Below are 20,465 nucleotides of genomic sequence, written 5' to 3' on the forward strand. Positions count from 1 at the left end.
GTCACTGGTCATTATATACACCCTTTAGGTGATTAATACTGAGCTTCACAGTATAGATAACATGTGGGAAACTTTTTTATAGCTATCCAGATCTTCACAGAGAGAATATGACTAGTTGCCATTGATATTTAGAATATGTTAATTGTTTTCCTTCTCCTTTACTTTTGACAGCTACAGCTTAAGAAAGGACTTTGATATAGTTCATGACATGCCTGAGGGTATTTTTAAAAAGCAGTTTGGGGGAAGAGGAAGAGAATGAATACATGAAAATAAAGCCTGATCTAAATTACTAATTTACATGTTCCCAGGTGTTTCCTTCTTGAGATCTCTCAGAGCAACAGCACCAAATTACCTGTAGTTTAAGAAGGTTTTCAGTTTGTCACTAAATCTCTTCTCCTTTTTCATAAGCTGATCTCATGTTTTCCAGAGTAATGTTGTTTTCACTTCCCATCATCTGCACAAACAAATAATGCACTCCCTCCCCCACAAACACAAGCACATGTGCACGCATGCTCCTCTCTTTGGTCTGCATAAGGTAGCTTGGCACCAAAAAGATATGTGATTAACTTTTAACAAGCGTCAAAGTCAAGTGGCTCACAGACACTTACCTGGAGAGCAGAATGAGGTTTAGGTGCTTTCTGAAATTCAAATTAGCAAGTGTCATTCTTCCTGACTTCTACCACACTTCAGAGAATGTTTGATCTGCAGAGAAAGAATGAGACGTAGAAAATGAAGAAGAGAGAAACCTCCAGGATCCAGAGGCTCAGACTTCCCTCTCCCCATTATTGCCACTGTCTCTGGGAGCATGTGAATAATCACAGTTACTCTTGTTTACATGGCCCTACTGCAGGGGACTAATGTAGTGTACTGTAGAACCAAATTCCTCATAAATATTTAGGTCAAACATTTCAGCATAGAACAACAGTACAATTAACAATTCAAAATGCTGCCACTGAAAGTTATTTTTGATACCATCAGCTGGAAGTGAGCAGATATCCCTGTGTTAACTTATGATGTAGTTTATCATTTATAATACAGTATCTGTGCAAAAAACCCAGTCCCTAAGAGCATTGATCAGAAAATTCATAACCTTTTTTTGTTTGCTAAAGCACATGTTTTATAAAGGCTCTCATGTGATCTCATGTCACTGCCATGTTGCCCAGAAATAAAAGACATTGAAAGGGAGGGAAGGAAGGAGATCTAATATCTCATGACCTGACCTACATGGGTTCTTTATTGTTAAAAATGCTAAGTTTAGGTAGTTTCTGTATCGGAAAAAAAAATAGATTGACTTACACAAAATATATTTTATATATCCATTTTAACACAAATACACTACATATAGTGCCCTAAATTAATATATCAATGCTTAGCTACATCTATCCCTCATATCTCTCTAAGACACTATTATATAAGAAGTGCTTGAAAAAAATGTACCAAGAACTACAGACATAAAAAGAGTTGCAATAGCAAATTGCAGTGTCTGAGCAATAGTGATCACCTTTCTTTTTTAACTGAAAACTATTAAGTCCAGTGAATGGTAAGATCTGCATCCTTTATCCACCTGAGTAACCCATTCAACTGCAGCTGATATATTGAAAAGGGAAAGATAAAATGAAAAAAAAATCAAGTATGAGGAAAATAAGAACAGTGTAAGAAGTAGGTTTTTCCTCTTGCTTGTGCTCAGTCAGTCCTGTACCATCAGTCTTCTACCTTCACAGCTACTATGTTTGCATGCCCAAATCTGAACAGTTCATCCCCCAACCTTACACCAAGCCAGGGGCTGAGTTTTAACCAGACTGCATACACTGATATTTTCTCTGTTTATACACATTTGAAATACTGACTCCTTTCTGCCACAAGAGAGAAATAAAATATCTAGTTATACTGAATCTTCTACTTTTATACTGGCTTGTTGAACTTGGGATTAATCCTACTCTGGATATTGATGTGATTTTGGGTATTGATATAAACAATGTAAAAAATACATGGGACACGGTAAGAAAATGTATGATCAAGGCACCATGAAATCTTCACCATTTCTGTGTGTTTTTCCTGTAGTCCCAGGAAATTGCTTTCAATCCCTCCTCAAATTGCACAAGGACCTGCTATACCAAATTCTCACAAAGGAGGCAGTGGTGTGGTCATGCAACAGGCATGGGCAGAGGAACTCCTTCAAAGCGACTCTTCCTGGTTGAAAGAGGGACTAAACACAGCCCTGTCAGACCATGCTCTTGACTGCATCTCATTCTCAACTGACCTGTTTTCCTTCTCACAGAGCAATGCAAGGCAAGGACATGAATTATTATACTTAAAACCATATATGCCTCTTATTGCTAATAAGAAATCATTTACATATATAAAAGATTTACAATTGTTAAATCTTATTAACAAATAATCAGGTTAACCCGCCCTGTGACTTGTTAATCAGTTTTATATGTACCAAGTCAGGAAGTGTTCAAGGCCAAGGTGCATGGGGGGCTGAGCAAACTGATCTACTGAAAGGTGTCCCTGCCTAAGGCACGGAAGTTGGAACTAGATGATCTTTAAGGTCCATTCCAATCCAAGCCATTCTATGATTCTATGAGTACAGGGTGTTCTGTCTACCTTAAAATCTTTGCGATGATCCTCTAACTTGCCTTTGAGTGCTGCTAATTTTAATGTGACTATTTTTTCTAGGCAGCAATAAGATCTGAGTGCTTTCTGAAAATGCAAGAGGATTTAAAAGGATGAATGGTCCAGTTCTGAAGACATTCTTTTTACTTTATTTTCATTTTTGTTCTTTGATGTATTTAACCATCTATTCTTTTAGATTGATGCAATCTGTTCAGAAAAAGTATAATAGCAGCAAGCTGGAACTGCAGGGCAAAAAAGCAACAAAGAAATCACTGTGTTCACCTTGTCCTAAAGACTTTTTCCAAATACATATACAAATATACATACACACATACATAAATGCCTTTATTTAAAGCTCTCTTGAACTATGGAATTGAAGAAAGAGAAAAGCATTGAATAATTCATCAAATTTTCTTTCTTTATCACTCAGATTCAATTTTCCAACATAAACATATAAAACCAAACTGAATTCTAACAAATTATTAATATTAAATATGCGACTACAGGATTTTATCCTGAAGAAAAGACAGCTTGCTAGTTAGCATTGGTAAAGTTTCTGTGACTTCAGCTAGAGACAGGCATCTAGATCTGAAGCAGCCATCCTTGTCTCTGTGCATAGTCAATGTAGATGACAGAGCCCAGGGACTGAGAGGGCTCATCCTCAGCAGAGATCTGAAACAAACCATCTGAATACATGACAAAAGTATCTATTTCTCCCACTAAAAATAAGGGAAGCCTGAATAACTATTTCAGGTATAGATATGTAGTCCACAGATGTTTAAAGTCATGAGGTTAAACATTCACTGTGTCCAGTCTCTGACAAACCAACCTACTCGAGTTGTTGACGACAGGAACTATGTCAGACAAATACATATCAATATTCAAAAATATTCTAAATATACTGTTACTTTCAGGTCACTGCAGGTAATTCCAGTTAAAATGGGCTCTCCAGGAATACTCAACCTGACCCATTGCAAAGTTTATATGCCAACAAAACACTCTCCCATATAACAACAGAGTTTTGACTTGACCGTAGTGAAATTGAGCATTATGCAGAGAATATCCTTGCTATAGTGTTTACTAATTTAGCTTTCAAGGCTGTGTTTAGAGGGATGTTAAGAATTAACTAGCATATTTTGTATTTGTGGATTATGTGTGTAATTCCCCAACCTGAAACACGAGTATATATATCTAAAAATAAAGCTCCATACACAGTTTCCCAGTAGACAATTGCTCACTCCTTTAAAATGTATGTTTACCTAAGATTTTGTTCACTGGGATGGCCTTATGAAATATACATTTTTATTTTAGCAGGGATTCCCAAAGGAATCAGCTGCCAGGCAGCCTTTTTCTAGCTCCTTCAGTACAAACTATATAAAGCAGGACACTAAATCTGCAATAACAAGCAACACTCAGGAATTAGAGTTTCAGCTCTGTTTATGCAGACAGTGCCTGAGTACCTGGATCTGAACAATTCTGTTAGTACACTGGATAATTCATTCCCAGCAATTTGTTACCTGACATTAATTTCCTACAAAACCATGATATCTGAACATGCTCCACATAAAACCACTTTTAGGAAAGTCACAGGCTAAGAGAAAATGACTGAGTGAAATTTCCCTAGTTATGAATGTTCCAAGTAATTTTGAATACCAAACTCCTGCAAGACACTCCCAAACCAATTTTAGCTGCTTTTGTGTTAGACAATGGGGATATTAATTCCTCCAACTGAAAATTTACTTCAAATTCTGAACCACACTTTGAAAACATGAAGACAGACTGAAAAGCAGACTTAAGAAGGTTAAAAAGTATGGAGTAATCCTACTGCATAAATACTCCATTGTTAGATAGAGACAAATAAGATCTATATGCCAACAAAAGGATGTGTTTATGAAGGACCATTGACTGCATATTTTTTTATGTTTTGAATTAGTTTAATGTTTTATTGTATATTACAAATCTTTCAAAATCAATGTCACAAACAGTCAAAGCAATAATAGTATATTACAACCTATTGGTTGAAATAAAGGATAGGGAAATAGTAGTACACTGCTTGGCAGGAGTCCTGAAGACATTTATACCAGGAGTCACTTAAAACTAAATCAAAAGGGACTCAGTCTAGCAAAATTAATTGCTATGAAATGATACTGAAAAAAAACATTTTTTAATGTACTGTTTTCTGTCAAATCCTTTCATAGAATAAATGTCTTGAAAGAGTTTGACTGAACTGACAGACAGATCTGAACCTCTCATTCAGCAAATATAAATCAAAATGAAACTACAGATGGTTTTATAGTGGAAAATAGAGGTAAACTCCAGAGACAAGTATGGTTTCTAGTAAGCAAACAAATACACTTAGCTATGAAAACAAACAGTTGGAAAATTAAAAAGGAGAGAAACTCTCCTCAGAGCTTTTATTCAGCAACTACAGCAGAGGCAAGTGGTGCTTGCTGTGGGGAAAGTGGAATGTGGGCTACTCACATTATTATTAAATGCAGGATTGAGTTCTGCTCAGTCTTTCAGACCTGTCAGATTTGCTGCATAGCCATCTATATCAAAATGCACTGAAGTTGTAGGATAAGAAAACAGTGTATTTTTAGACTTTTCTAAATTGAACAGGGCTCATAACAAGGAAAATACTAAAAGTAGAAAGAAATTTAAAGGGGTAAGTTAGAAATAGGATAAGACAACAGATAAGAAAGAAAATTGTAAGAAAATTTATTTTTCTTAATTGCAAACTCTGGGACTCTGTAGCCTAAGTAATGTATTTACGGAAACTCTAGAGTTCAGGATGAATTGATATGCAAAGAGGAAATGAGCTGTTAGTTTTGGAAGAGAATATCAAAACCAAGAGGCAGCATGGTCCCTTATGAGAAATCTACATGAGAATCATTTTACAGATTCGAAGTGTGAAACACTAAAGCACACAAGAGCACCCTTATATTTAAAAACATTATAAGAAACTTTCTGACTCTTTCCCAAAACAGATAGCTGGAGCTATCTGTCCCCAGCCTCACCATGTGTCATAGTCCATTTCCTGCAGAGAGTAGTATCAGGTATACAACTTTATGCTAAGAAAGGAAACAATCCTTCAAGCTTCACCAGCAGGTGAGCAGATATTGTACCAGTCTCCCCTAAGGTGACAGCTATCAGCAGTCACATCTTTCCAAAGGACCGCATACAGAAGAATCCATCTGTTTCCCAATCAGAGTATTTATCACCTCAGTAAAAAGATAAAGAAATTTTGTTAGCAGAATTATTACCCTCATGACTGAAAGGATTTGCAAGATTGAACTGCAACTGTTTCATAAATATAGGCAATTATCCCTTACATTGCAGCATCACTACTGAGGTTACTTACATGAATACACTTATTTCCCCTTAGCTGCAACCAGCCTATTATTTTTCTCTACTGAGGCCGTAGATTGGCAGTACTGAGGTGACATGGTTATCTGAAAGAAAAGAGACCCTGACACCTTGTCCTGGTTTCAGCTGTGACAGAGTTAATTTTCTCCCACAGTGTGGTGGGTTTGGATTTAGTATGAGAAAAATGTTGATAACACAGCAGTGGTTTAGTTGTTGCTCATTGCACTTACTCTGTTGAGAGCTTTTCAATTTCCCATGCCTTGCCAGTGAGGAGATGAACAGCAAGCCAGGAGGGAACATGGCCAGGACAGCTGATCTGAACTGGCCAAAGGTATATTCCATATCACAGAATGTCATGCTCAGTATATAAACCGGGAGTTGGCTGGGAGGGGCTGATTGCTGCTCAGGGACAGTCTGGGCATCAGTCAGTGAGGGGTAAGGAATTGTTTTGTCCATCATTTGTCTCTTGAGTTTTATTTCTCTATTTTTGTTCTCTTGCTTTTCCTTATTACAGTTGTTGTTGTTACATTTTATTTCAATTATTAAACTGCTCTTAACCCACAGGTTTTATCTTTTTTCTGATTCTCCTTTCCATCCCAACAAGGGTACAGAGTGAAAACTGAGAGTCTGCATGGCACTTGGTTGCCAGCTGGGGTTAAACCACGACTTCTTTTTCGCTTCCTTGTCGTTTATTTCCACCTTCAAAACACACCAGGCTGCACAAATGCTAACAACCCTTATTTTCCCAAAGTATCAACTCTTCTATCCATTTCCCAAGCAGCTGCAGCAGGTCAGGGGTGCAGAGTTAATGTGTTCTGGGGGAGGGAAGGGGAGGCAGCCAGGGCAGGGTTACTCTGGCAGCCGTGGGGGCTCAGATGCCTCATCTCTGTAACAACTTGGTTCAGTCTAATGGCACTGTCCCATAAGAGGCCTAAATAATTAGAGACCTGAGATTTACAGTTGCATACACTAATTGTTTTCTAAAAAAACAGGTAACAAGAACTGCTACAACAATGCACTTTTAAGTTTATAAGATTAATGACTAAACTTTCATTGAAAGAGCAGACAGTGGGAAAACTATTAAAAGAAGTATGTTTGACTAAATAAATATGACCATATCTACTGTATACAATTACTGTTTGCTAGAACTGCCATGATGCTATTATGTTGTATCTTACAGTAAATATTAATAATAATGATAATTCTACTAATAATAATCTACCATGATAGCATTCCTGCTTATTTTAATAGATGTATAAACACTTTAGTTCAATTTGTCCATTAAATCACCAATAAAGAAAAAGCTTCTTCTATTAAGTTTTACCCCTATTAAGTTTTACTGGATTGCTGTAGTCTTCATTACTGCTGACACTCAAAATATCACCTTCACTTCAGCTGTAAATAGTCCAGGAAAATAGTTCAAACCTTAAAGGGAAACTTCCAAAGAAAAGATATTTTTTCCCCTCGTAACTGAGATTTTTCCCTAGGGAACAGGCCACTTTTGGAGGTGTTAGAGCTTCATGTTTGTAGCTATGAAAAAAAAAGTATATAGAAATAATGGGTTGGCTGAATTTATTATGAAAGGATTGGTCCTATTAGGAGATTCAGGGCAAATAAGAGTCAAGATAAAACAAAGTTAGGACAGAAAGCTTGCAGAATTTGTTCTAGTTTCAATATCTTTGCTTCCATCTTCTAAATTGCCAATTGTCAAATGTCATTACTGCTCAGCCTGTTAGCTGCTCATTTGATTACAGCCAAGCCCCCTTCTTGCAGCATGGCTCTGCCCATGTGTAAAATCATAGAATGTGCTTGTGCAGGTGCAGAAGCTTGGGAAAGAATGAAGACTATAATTAAAGATATTTTGTTGTCTTTTTAATATAGACACATCAACAAAACCCAGAAGCTGTTTACTTCTATTTGTCCTTAAAGGATTTGTGGCTGCATGTACTTCAGTAGTTGCCAAGAGTTCTTGCACAGTTTTAATACTTACTTATGGCAAAGCATAACAAATGAACCACAAGTTATTTGAGAAAATGAAATAAGAAAACTTTTGAGGTTTTAGCAGGAAAACAGACTGGAGTGTGAGTAGTCTGAAGTAAATCAATAGATGGTTCAATGAAAATGAAAGAGAAGGAAACTCCCTCCTGGGGTTCATTATGCCTCTTGAGCTGTTGGTAGTAAAGTTAATTTTTAAATGCTTTGAGGCAATTAAGAACTCAGGCATCACTCTAAATGTAAATAAGTCCTGTTTCACTTCCTTGCAGTTAACTGATTGCAGCAGTCACCAGCTACTTAGCTTGCTGATGTTCTTGAGATCTGTAGTCTAGTTCATAATTAACCCTCTTCATATGAAGTGAAAATGTTAGCAAGCCTGGTGTTGAATATATATAACCAGGATGTGACATACCCACTCTCTAGAGAATGTTTATATTTGTAAATCATGAGGGCACTTTTTGAAGCAAAACTATCATAGAACAAAAATCAACATAGAAATTAAAAGTTTGTTTCCATTCACAGTAGATGGAGCTTTAAAATAAAACCAAAATATATGTAGTTTAGAAACTTCAGCATAAATAGATGAATTATTTATAGTAAAATTAGGAAAACCATTAAATTTGGACCTCTTCTTCCCCATCAGGTCAACAGAAAATTTCAATATTCTGTATATGATTATCACATACAAATGAAAAATCTCAGATGATAATCCATTCTAGCAATGCATATATACAAGAGATTAAGAATTAACATCAATAATCTTGTTCAAGGCAGTGACTTGGACCTCCAAAACAAGTGTTCTCTTTCCAAATATGTCTTGAGATTGTTTCAAGGCTAGGCAAATGTTTCAGAAGTGACTAATGTTGTGCATCGAGTTGTTATTACCTAAGACAAGCTAAACCATGAACAGCCAAAATAGCTCTACTGGATATTGGAATACTGAGGTAACCAACACTCATCTCTGAAAATTCTGCTCTTAAAGTTCCCTACACTTACAAGAAAACAACTACATATCTCTGTCTCTCTTAGAAGACTATGGTTAAATTCTTTCACAGTTCTGAAATATTTTAGTAGAGATTCTTCACATTTGTCCTACTTCAACCTTGATCATTATTGTGATATAAGCTTAAAAAAGTGCAGTCCAAAAAGAGCTGAATGTAGGACTTCTGCACTCCCAGACTCACAAATGAAATGAAAGGACAGCCAAACAGCATTTTTATTTGCTCATACATGTCATTATGTCAGGGATTGCCCACACCCCATCAGGTAAATGGAATTGCCATTTGGTCCAAAAAACAGCTTTTTCAATCACCCAGGGGTGATATGCTCAAGGGTAACATCCTCCCTGCAAAGAATCCCAAAGGTGCCTTGGTACATCCCCCAGTCTTTGTTGCTCTGACATGATGGCAGGAGAAGATGCAGTTTTTCAAGATATTGTGTTTAAGTCATTCAGAGATTTGTGAACCTAAACCTGTGTTTCCAGCTCCTCCAAGAAACCAACAGGCAGCTAATGCCACAGAGAAAACCAGTGGATCCCGCAGACCTGTAACTTGTCATGCCTAAAAGGAATCTCCATATTCCACATCAGGTGTTTCAAGTGAATTTAAGGTGATATTCCACATATACTTTACTACAATGGTAGTATATTCAGATTGGATATTATGAAAAAGTTCTTCACAGGGAAGGTGATCAAGCACTGAACAAGTCATCCAGCAAAGTGGTCATGGCCTCAAGCCTGTCAGTGTTCAAGAACATTCTTAGACAAATGGTCTAACTTTTTGGAGTGCCCTATGTGGAGTTAGGACTTGAATATGATGATCCTCATGAGTCCCTTCCAAGTCAGGATATTCTATGATTCTCTAAGGCTTTATTAACACAATACAGGTATCCAAGTAGTCCAAAGCCCAAGAACTTTGGATGCACATCCTAGCCCCAAACTCTTGTAAGGAAATATTTTTCTCACCTGCTGTCAGGTTTCTATGAAATCCATAAAGGCATCTGATGTTTTTCCAACCCCACTATAAATACTGAAATATTTCAAAGCAAACAAAGATTTACAGAGCTGTCCATTTTCACATCTACCGGCAAAGTCAGTCATTTCACATGTTTAGTCAAACCAAATTTAAACTTTTTTTAACTCAATTCCTTTTATTCACTTGAATATCAGAAGAATTGTTGGAAGAAAATGTACACAAAATAAACATGACAGTTTCATAGTTCCCTTCTAAAACAAAAAGGCAGAAATATCTCAGAGCTCTTTCTGCCTTGCACAGAGAAATTGTGGATCTAACCATGGCAGATCAGAAAGGACAAACAAGGGAAGTAAGATTCATCAGCAAGTAAACCAGTGAGAAACAGATCATTTACCAATTAATAACAAAATGCTAGAGCCATCATAAGTAAACTCTACAAAAACTTGTTGCACTTTTTCCAGCACTGATATTTAACCCCATGCAGCTAAAGCAGAAGAAAGAAATGTCCTAAACTTATCAGGATAAAGACTTCCTAAAAATGCTGGCAGTTTGAGCTGAGCTCAGCACTGCCCCACCTAGAATCCTATTTCTGCTCCAAGATTGTCACAAATTTATTAGTAAATTTCTCAAACTAAAATTGACTCCAACAATTCTGGAAAGGTCTTTCCAGCAAATTTTACTCCCAATTTCCATTCTCCCACTGAAAAGTTGTACTCAACTTTGTTTTCAAATCATTTTATTACAATCTTATCTGACAAACATCTTGAATACAAATTAACGCCTGGATTTAGAATGTTTTTATTCAAGAAATGACAGCACAATATAGTAATATCCAGATAATGAGTAATCTTTCACTGCATTTTAACTCCCATCTTTTACAAAAGTTGCCAGAATAAGAGTTTCTTTTCTCCCTTGCTCCTCTCCAACTTCTAAATCAAATTACAGCTAGTATTACTCATGTCTCACTTTCTATACTTCACACTTGTAGCTGGAAGAAGATAGGGAGGTGAGAGAGGTTGATCTAGTCATTTATTAATGTCAGGAAGCTTCAGGCTAGATCTATTCAGTGGGGGAAAAATATTGTTATTGCTCTCAGTAAACTGAGGCAGGTCACGTCAGTCTTGCAAACAAAAATTCTCCGGTTGTTCACATTTGCTAAATAAAGGCTCTCTGGCCAGCTGCCTGCTGACAGCCACAGAACAACAGCAGCAAGAAGCATTGCACATCTCTCAGGCACCCGCAGGGAAAGCAGTGTTGCCCCGTATGAAGGTTCACAGAATTTCCAAGCAGCAAACAAAAAGGCACGGAGAAATTACTAGAAAGCACATTCAAAACAGGTGCCTAATCGTACAGTGTATAAATATATATATATTTTTAAGGAGGAGCTGGCTGTAACATCTCCACTAGGCAAGGTCTTTTCTTTTTCATTTCTCACCCCTTACCTCCCATATTCTAAATATGATTTGCTTCATAATTTATAATTATGCCAAGTTTGGAGGTTAAGCTTGAATATTCCATCACTTCAGAATTCTACATCAATGTACTTATTTGAATCACAGACAAGTTATTAGAAGGTGGACATTCCCTCAAAGGCCAGAGCCAGAGCCACAACAGCAAGCCCATAATGATACCAGTTAATAAATGTGGATACAGAAAGGTAACTTCTGCTATATCATGTTTACCAGGGATCTGAAACAAACTTGCAGCAACTGTAGCACCCCAAGAAGGTATGCAGGCAAAGAACAGATCATTTTGTTTGTTTTGTTCTGAATCCTTTATTGTGCTTCACTTTTGTATGCTAAATCAGGACAGATTCTTTGCATGGAAGTTCCCCACCCCTCAGGTCTCTTTCACACACCATGGCACACCCATTCCCACAGAGGACAGGTCACCTTCACTGGTCTCCTTCACAGAATCAAGGAACTATAGAATCATACAATGGTTTGTGTTGAAAGGGACCTTAAAGGTCACATAGTTCCAACCCCCTGCTGTGGGCAGGGACACCTTTCACTAGACCAGGTTGCTTTCCTCTGGGGCTGCTCAGTCACAGGCGAAAGGGAAGTTAAAAGTCTTCTCATCTCACTGACTGGCCATGGCAAAAGTATCAGAAATCCTGGAAGGCCTTTCTACCCATCTGGATGGCCAACTAAATGCAGAAGCAGTCAGAAAGACACAGGGCAGGTGGATGGACTCAGTAAGAGCAAGGTCCTCCCCATGCTGTGGAGCACATACTGCAGTCCTGGGGTCACTGCCTGCCCTTACAGCTGAATGCAGGACACAGCCACCTCCCCACTGGGACACAGGGCACTCTCCCCTCACCACTCACAAATCGTCATCCCCCAAAAATATGTTTATTTTAAGCCTTTAGATTTTTAAACTAATCTTGTCTTTTATAGGAGTGAAGAAGATGTATTACCAGTTTTGAATGTTTGCAGATGGCAAACCAGGATGAAGTGTATAAAACCACAGTAAATGCTGGCACATTCTGTGAGAGGTTCTTTCACAATACTTTGGTATGGATTGCCATTTTCTTCATAGTACCACTGCATTAATGCAACCTTTCCCATGCCTTATCTGTCTGAGATAACCACAAGTGCCTCTTTGGAGGAGTACTGCAGACACTAATACTGAAATGTGTATAGCATCTCAAACAGCAAATGTAACATCCCATTGGCAGGGCAGGAACGACTCTGGAAGACGCTCAGCCTCAGCAGCCCCCAAGTGCACAGGATTGGTGGGTGCTCAGCATCTCTCACAGAGGGAGCAAGACTGAGCATCTCCAGACCATGCTGACTGCCTGGGTAAAGATTTTTCTCATCTTGCCCTCAAAGCTATTCAAATCCTGACCCTAATGGAGGTCTTAGGGGACTTTTTAATTTTCATACTTCTCAAACTCAATTTAATTTAGTTCCCCCACTCAAATCAAGTCAAAGACTTAGAGGGATTTGAGGAGAAATATGATCTTTTCCCATTGAAAGCAGGGTCTTATCACAGATCTTTGTAATTTGTATTATCCTGGCAATAGGGGAGATCATGTAACTGGGAGTGTTTATTTTCTATGAGGCAATTAAGGTTGAGAGATATGATTGTAATTCTACGTGCTTACTTGCAAAACTATGTACTCACACCTGGGCTGGGCCTGGTCACTCTGGCACCAGTTGCCTAAGTTATTTGTGCGTGCACATATCAAGGGCTTTGCGAGGTCAAAGAAAGATCATTCAATTGAGACTTGAAAAACCTTGTCAGTGTAAACAACATTCTTATCAGTTTGAGAAAAATACTGATTTTTACATCACACTGCTCTTTTCCCATCAAATCTACAAAATACTTTATCAGTTGGGGTTTTTTTTCTCATGTTAAATAATGATTCACCTTAATTCATATCCCCTTTTATTCTTGATTTTGCTATTCCCCCAGTTCTGAACACCCAAAAAATTCCAAATTGGGCTGGAATCAATTCTTACTATTCAAACTTACTGGGCATACCTTTTTTCCACAGGTTAAGGAAATGTTCCACTTCCAGCCAGTGACAAATACTACAGCTTGCTTTCATACCTCCTGAGTAAAAAAACCCCAACCAAACAAAACATCTACCACACAAAAAAAATTAGCAATCAACTTACAGGACAGAGAGAAGGTTGCCCGGACAAAGCTCTGACTTGCCAAGTAAGGACAGCCACAACTGCTGATTACAAAAATGTAGGGGGTTTTTTGACTGGGGACAAGACCTTCCAGTAAAATATGATGCCAATTAGCATTTACTGTAGATGAAAAAGACTGGTTCTTAACCCTCTGTGACACTAGAAAGAGCAAAGAACACTACAGTTAGTCACATGATACTCAGTTAATCATAAAGCAGAGACTCCTCAGATAATCACCCAAGAACTGCTAATTATGAAAAGATTATACTGAAAAATAACCCATATTTTAAAACTTTTCTCCTGGGCAAGGTGATTTCTTCTCTTTTCTTATACTGATGTTTATTACATTCAGTCTTTACTCAAGGGATTTCCTTCCACTAACTTGCTATTCTCAGCTACATCTAATCTTTCACACCTGTTCAGACTCATTAACCCTTAAGTTAAAAATCCTGCATACTCATACCTCTCTTAATTAACTTCACTGCTTCTAACCAAAATCATTTAACTAGGAATAATTTGGTATGAAAGTTGGTTCATAATTGCTCTTACTTATACTCCCTAAAATATGATACATACAAGCCCATATCCTTCCCAGTGGGTGGCCAGTTCCTGCTTATCCCAGTCCTCCCACTCTCAATAACTTCTACCCAAAGACCAGCCAGATGAAGCTGATCCCAACGAAATTTATGGTGACAAGAAGAAACATGGCAATCTGAAGCACTTTTAGCCCTAGTGCATTCCCCTTAGGACAGAGGACTTATACTATTGAATTAGGATGAATTAATAGTAAATTATATACAACTGCTACATTAGTATGGCATGAGTTCATCAGTGTCATTTAAGATCATGTTCAACATAAGAAGAGTACTTAACCCTGATCTACTACAAGTTGTCTTCAGGCTCCAACACCACTATTGTCCTTTGGCATCAGAAATGTTGCAGGATGTAAAAAAAATTGCACTACATCTTGCAATGTTTAACAAGAAATGCTACATCTAAATCAGATTTGTTTGCTAGATTCTACAATAGCATTCCATAGAATAATGAATACAGATAAAAAATGAAATGCTATGTTCAAGATATGTTATGCCTGATATCTAGAAGATTGATTAAAACTTCTGGATAAAGATTATGGCCAAAGCTGGCGATCATCTGGCACAGTGAGACTTCCACTGCAAGGGTAAGTTTGTAAGACTACACAAGATAAAACTCTCACAAGTCTAACTATTTTCTAACAACTTTGTTTTTCACACAGTTACCAATATATGTGTACATGTGTAGGGATACTCATATACTCAAAAAAAAAATTTTATTGCAAAAGCTTAACCCACTTTGGAAAAAAATAGTCCAGATGCAGCAGGTGTTACTTACATTGGTTAATGTGGCTGTGGAAGGCAGGATGTGCAGTGGTATAAAAAAACCATAGGATCCAAAGACTAAATGGAAATGAGATTATCAGGGTCTGTCTCTAGAGACAAAGTGATTATTCCATCCAAACGATTATTCAAAAAGAGCAGTCTCTGACAGGGGAGAAAAAGATAGAATGAGGGTCATAGGGGGACAGTGTGCATTGTTCAAATATTGATAAACAAGATGCACAGAAGGGGGTAGAGCCTAAGGTACCAGTCACAGCAACAGAATTGCCTATTTACCAGTTGATGACAATTACTGAAGTGAAAATCTGCTGGGAATGGACAGGGCACAGGAATGCAGAAAAACAAATCAACTGCTATGGAAATCTTAGGAATTCTCTGACAGGGACAGAACAGTAACTGCCATCTCCAGAATTACAGGCAGTAGCAAAGGAGCAACACTGATCAGCCAGAAGCTCTTTTTACCAAACAAATTAAGGTTTAACAGACCAGGGTCATGGGGGGCAGAGGGGCAGGGAGGAATGTGGGTAAAATAAGAGGAGATTACATAAGAATTACTTTTCTCTTCTTAGAATCACAAAGTTTGGGTTCTGTTCCTATTAGTGTCCTACGTTTTCCAGCGTTACCTGCAAGTACTGGTGTGTAATTATGTTTCACAAAGTAGTGCAGTTACAGGAAGCCATGACTAAATGTTCTTACTAAATTCACCTCTTGTGTATCAGTCACTCTTTTCATACAGGAAAAATGGGGTTTGACTCTTCCCTTATGTTTACACCCATTTTGAACTAGTCTCATCCCACTGCCTCTACATATGATCTGCCTCTGCAAGTGGGAGAAGACTCTGATCAGCTGTTTCAATTAACTATTCAAGATACATATTTTCCTACAAATATTAACAATATACAGAACCTCAAAAACTACAAAGTGATGTTTATAATGGTGTGAATGAATGAATCAAAGGAATGAATTATTTAAATAATGTAAGCATAAGAATAAAATTCCACTATGCAGCAAAGGAATGCAGGAGTATGAGGGAACTTCCACATATGTCATGTACAGAGCAATACAGGTGTGCATTGACTTTGACATTTATGTAAATAATGAAACAATTCTTATGAGTACAGAGAGGAAAAGAGGGGAAAAAAGTTCTATAAAATATTTTTTCTTCCTCCCCAGCCCAATCCAATTCCAATAAAGAGCATAAGAGAACCTTATTCAAACACATTAGGATTCATCCTTTAATATGTTTGATTGTTACTATACAATTGCTGTAAAACTTGTCAGTTGCATATATACTAGCTATTAAAAGTCCCCTGTATAGTGACATCATTAATTTTATTTGGAGGAATTTTGCTGACCTTACCTCTACATGAGACTTTTTCTTGCGTAAGAATGGGGGTAGAAGGAAATGGTGCATACAGGAGACAAGCAGCTGTGTTATTTTGTGTCTGCACAGCCCAGTGGAGTCATTACTGCTTTGCAAAATGTCAGCAACCTACAGGTAAATTGATAGCAGATCTGCACCACCAGATTGCATCTTTCCATTGGAATAGACAGTGAGAGTAGTACTTAGCAATTATCTTTCACATACGAAAGATACAGAATGATAAGGCAGACTGGAAAAAAAACTTAGTTCCACAGGACTTTTTCATGACCGTAAGGCAGACTGAACTATCAATATGACACTGCAGTATTAGGATATTTTTAAAAACTGCTTATGTTAATCAGTTGTGTCAGTGAAGGAGGCAAGCTATGCAAAGAACTACTAAATAAATCACCTGCAAAGGGTTTATGTTCACAATACTCTTCCCAAATGAGGCTCCATCTGAGCATCACCTCTTACAGATAGTCACAACATAACCCTGGCTTCCCTCTCTTATCATGGGGGAACAATGAGTTTCAGTGCTTCTCCTCTGGTAGCATTACTAAGACTTCACTTTATCTCATTCAGACTAAATGGGCTAAATAATGTAATATTTTGTGCAATGGCTTCAGATTAAAGATGGACCCAGAAAAACAGTATAGCTTAAACAGAAAGTTAAGTAGGACTAGAAAAATAATACTTCCTCCTGACTGCTCTATCTTCCTTTCTAAGAGTGATTTGGTAAAAAAAAAAAAAAAAAAAAAAAGTTATCTATTTGAATAATGAACAGAGGATAGGGACAGCTGGACTTCTGTGCATATAAGTTAAGTAGTTGAACAAGAAATGTTTCAAAGACCTTGAGTGCAAGCCTTTGTTTATTGAGAATAAGCAATCAATCAGACAGAGCACACAACAAGACCTTGTTCAAACAATGGAGAATGAGTGCCTCAGTCACACAGCTTAGATTGGACAAGTAAGCCTGACATTACCAGCCAAAAAGGCAAAGTAAACAGCATAAAAGTCACAGAATAAGACAGTTCAGGGAGGTCTCAAGCACAGGAATGCTACCATACATTCAAATGGAGAGAGGGTTTTCTGGAGATTTCTCTTAAACAAATAATTTATTATTTACAGCTATCAAAACTTGTCTTGAAAATTAGATTAAATAAATCCCTCACATGTGAAATATCCATGACTAAAGGCCCATTTCTCTTAAATTAATTTTATGAGATTAATAGTATCAGGACTATTTTTAATTCCTGTAATATTTGTATATGTTTTCCAGATTTCATTTACAGCAATAGCTGCCATTTATAAGCCTCACATGAAAGCAGGCCAAATGTGAACAGCAGCACAGAAAAGAAACAGTCCACATCATTAAGAAAAAATTAATGGAAAATCTAGTGCAAAACAAGAACTAATTATTCTGTGAAGTCCATGCTTCTATTTCTATTTCTCTTTCCAGCAGTTTTTCGAATACATCTTTCTGTATTACAAATGAAATTATAAATACTAATTTTGCAGCCAGTAGATCCTGACAGTCTTCTGATTACCTGGTGATGGATGAACTTGCACTATTTACACAGGAATGGGGTGGCAGGGGGAGAGAGGGAGGGAGTGTCTGGTGAGAGAGGAAGGACCAGATATACAGAATGATTTCACATCCTTGGGTTAACAAACAGTAACAAGAGAAGTTAATTTGCAGCCTGTGAAATATACTTGAAAACAGAGCTTGATTCAACATAAAATTTATGAATCTGCTTTACTTGCTGCTAACTGAAACTCCTATCACATGTAGTCTTCATTCTCCCATGTTTTCCAAGAAGGTAGTGAAAATCTTCACATTAGCCAAGCTATTTGTGTGAGAGCTTATAAAACCATAAGATCATGTCAGCTGTGGTATAAAGCATTGATTGATAACTGGCTGTTTCCACACTGCATCCCAACAACCCTTTCCTCAAACCTTTAGCTGCTCATGTAAGTTGATTTTCCTTGAGCCCTCGCAGAACTTGTCCTGTTGGAAATTTCTCTGTTATGCAGATGCTGAAATGCATGCATCTTCTTTATATTAAAAAAATCCAAAACAAAACAAAACAAAGACTCAACCAAGAACAGCCAATGGAATTTTTTTGAAGATTATCCAGTACATCTTTTGGTTTTGATAAATTGAGCATTCCTACAGCTACACAAACAGAGGGCATTACATCTCCATAAATAAGTATCAGTCTTATCTCATTTATTTCCACATGCACAGGAGAGACAAATGCTGGAAATGGAAGTCTGAGGCATATTTCACAGCGGACAGAACCAGGATGCACTTCCTTCTCCTGTACTGTATTTGGACAAGGGCCCTCCAAGTCCTCAGCCTCGGTTGCAGCTATGAAACATTCACTTTGCATAGGTAGAAGGGAACTAAATTACACACTGATCACTGTACTCAAGTGCTCCTTTTGCCAACAGGGAAAACACTGTGCTGACTTTTAAATGAAGTGAATTAGGTAGATTTTCAGAGTATGAATTATTTGACGCCCTGTGCACTCCAGGGGCTGCAAAAAGGCAACAGGTTTTTGTTGCTGGAAATTTCAATGGGTGAGTGGTACAAGCAATAAAAACTGACTTTATGCTGCACTAATTTTCCCCCATTTAGGAAAAAAATATATACAAATAAGGAAGTTACTGCTTGTGATAAAGTCTAAAATTCTTGTTAATGTATATTGATCTTATTTTGAAGCATTCTGTAGATTGAAAGACACAAATATACACATTCAAGAGACTCCTATTCATTCAAGCATTAATGATACACATCTTTTTTTAAGGCAATATTTTTTATTCTAGGTTTATTATTATTATTATTCAAAACTATAGACAAAATTTTGAGAGATATTATTATTATGATCCATAATCAACTCTCCAGGAATTTTGCACAATGATAGAGGAAAATTTTGGCTAAAATATTTTCTTTTTCAGCCCTCATTTCTTCTAGCTGTTTATAAGGCTTCCCCAAAGGATTAGCATGACTCACTGGGAAGTGGGTGACCTATAACAGGTAGGCGAAAATTTGGCTAGACTCAGAGGGTAATGGTCAACAGTTCAAGGTCTAAGTGGGGACTAGTTAGGGGTGGGGTTCCTGAGGAGCCAATATGGAGGATGACACTATTTAATGTCTCCATCAGTGAGCAGGGATGAACAAATAAAAAGGCTCCTGGCTGATGCCAAGTTATGGGGAAGAGTTTCGATGCTGAGGACCTGTTCAACCCCTTGCCCTGCAGAGGGGCTTCAACAAGCCAGAGGGTTGGACAAACAGGAAACATTAAGTTCAGCAAAGATAAACTCCTAGTCCTTCCCTGAGGATGGAAATGTCCCTCGTGGCAGTGCAAACTGGGACTGGCCTGCCTGACTTGCAGCTCTAGAAGAGGGGCCTGGGCAGGGGGTGCAGGGTAACAGCATATGGTGCTGGCCTGGCAATATGGCACAGCCAGAAGCTGATGGAAGCTGTTTGTTCAGCCTGGAGAAGAGTATGAGGGAAGAGTATGAGCCTTCTGCTACAGAAAAAAGGAGTTCTCATGAGGGTGCAGCCAAACTCTTCTCTGGGGTGCTTGGCAAGAAGCAACAATCACAAGTTGTAGCAAGTTCTAATTGGATGTAATAGGAAAAAATCAGACTGAGAGTGATTAAGCACTGAAGGAGGTTGTCCAGGGTCATGATGAAATCTCTGTCTTGGGAGATTTTTGAAACATGACTGGACAAGGTCCTGAGTAACCTGGTTTAAAGTTATTCTCACTTTGGGTTGGACTATAAAACATCTGGAGGCTTATTCCATCCTGTTTCTTTGGCCCAAACTCATCCTTATGGGCACAGCCATTTCAAAAGGTTGGAGATGGTCTGTGGTCCCTCTGCCATGACAAATGAAAGCACTAGACTTTGTTGCCTTCAGGAGCACGATGCAGCAGCACTTTGGGAGGATCAGCTGTGTTAGCAGCCCTTTATACATCCACTCTGCTGCAGTAGGTGAAGAGCATTGAACATGATTGGAGTTTGTGTAGAGCACAGAAGAGTCTGTTGTGCACAGGGAAGAATAAAGCCAGCATAGCAGGAGCCTTTGCCCAGCAGACCTGCATTCTTTTATGCTGCCCTGTTG

At 37.9% G+C, this 20,465-nt stretch overlaps 1 long non-coding RNA gene across 3 annotated transcripts in view; it reads right to left on the reverse strand.

Moving 5' to 3' along the window:
• LOC139674476 (uncharacterized) overlaps positions 1-20,465 on the reverse strand; it is a 204,013-nt gene that overhangs the window by 97,493 nt on the left and 86,055 nt on the right. For all 3 annotated transcript variants that reach the window (XR_011698299.1, XR_011698298.1, XR_011698297.1), the window contains exon 6: positions 609-702. This is a non-coding gene — a long non-coding RNA (uncharacterized lncRNA). The remainder of the gene's footprint in view (positions 1-608; positions 703-20,465) is intronic.

The sequence above is a fragment of the Pithys albifrons genome, chromosome 7, assembly GCF_047495875.1.
Source record: "Pithys albifrons albifrons isolate INPA30051 chromosome 7, PitAlb_v1, whole genome shotgun sequence".
Lineage (NCBI taxonomy): Eukaryota > Metazoa > Chordata > Aves > Passeriformes > Thamnophilidae > Pithys > Pithys albifrons.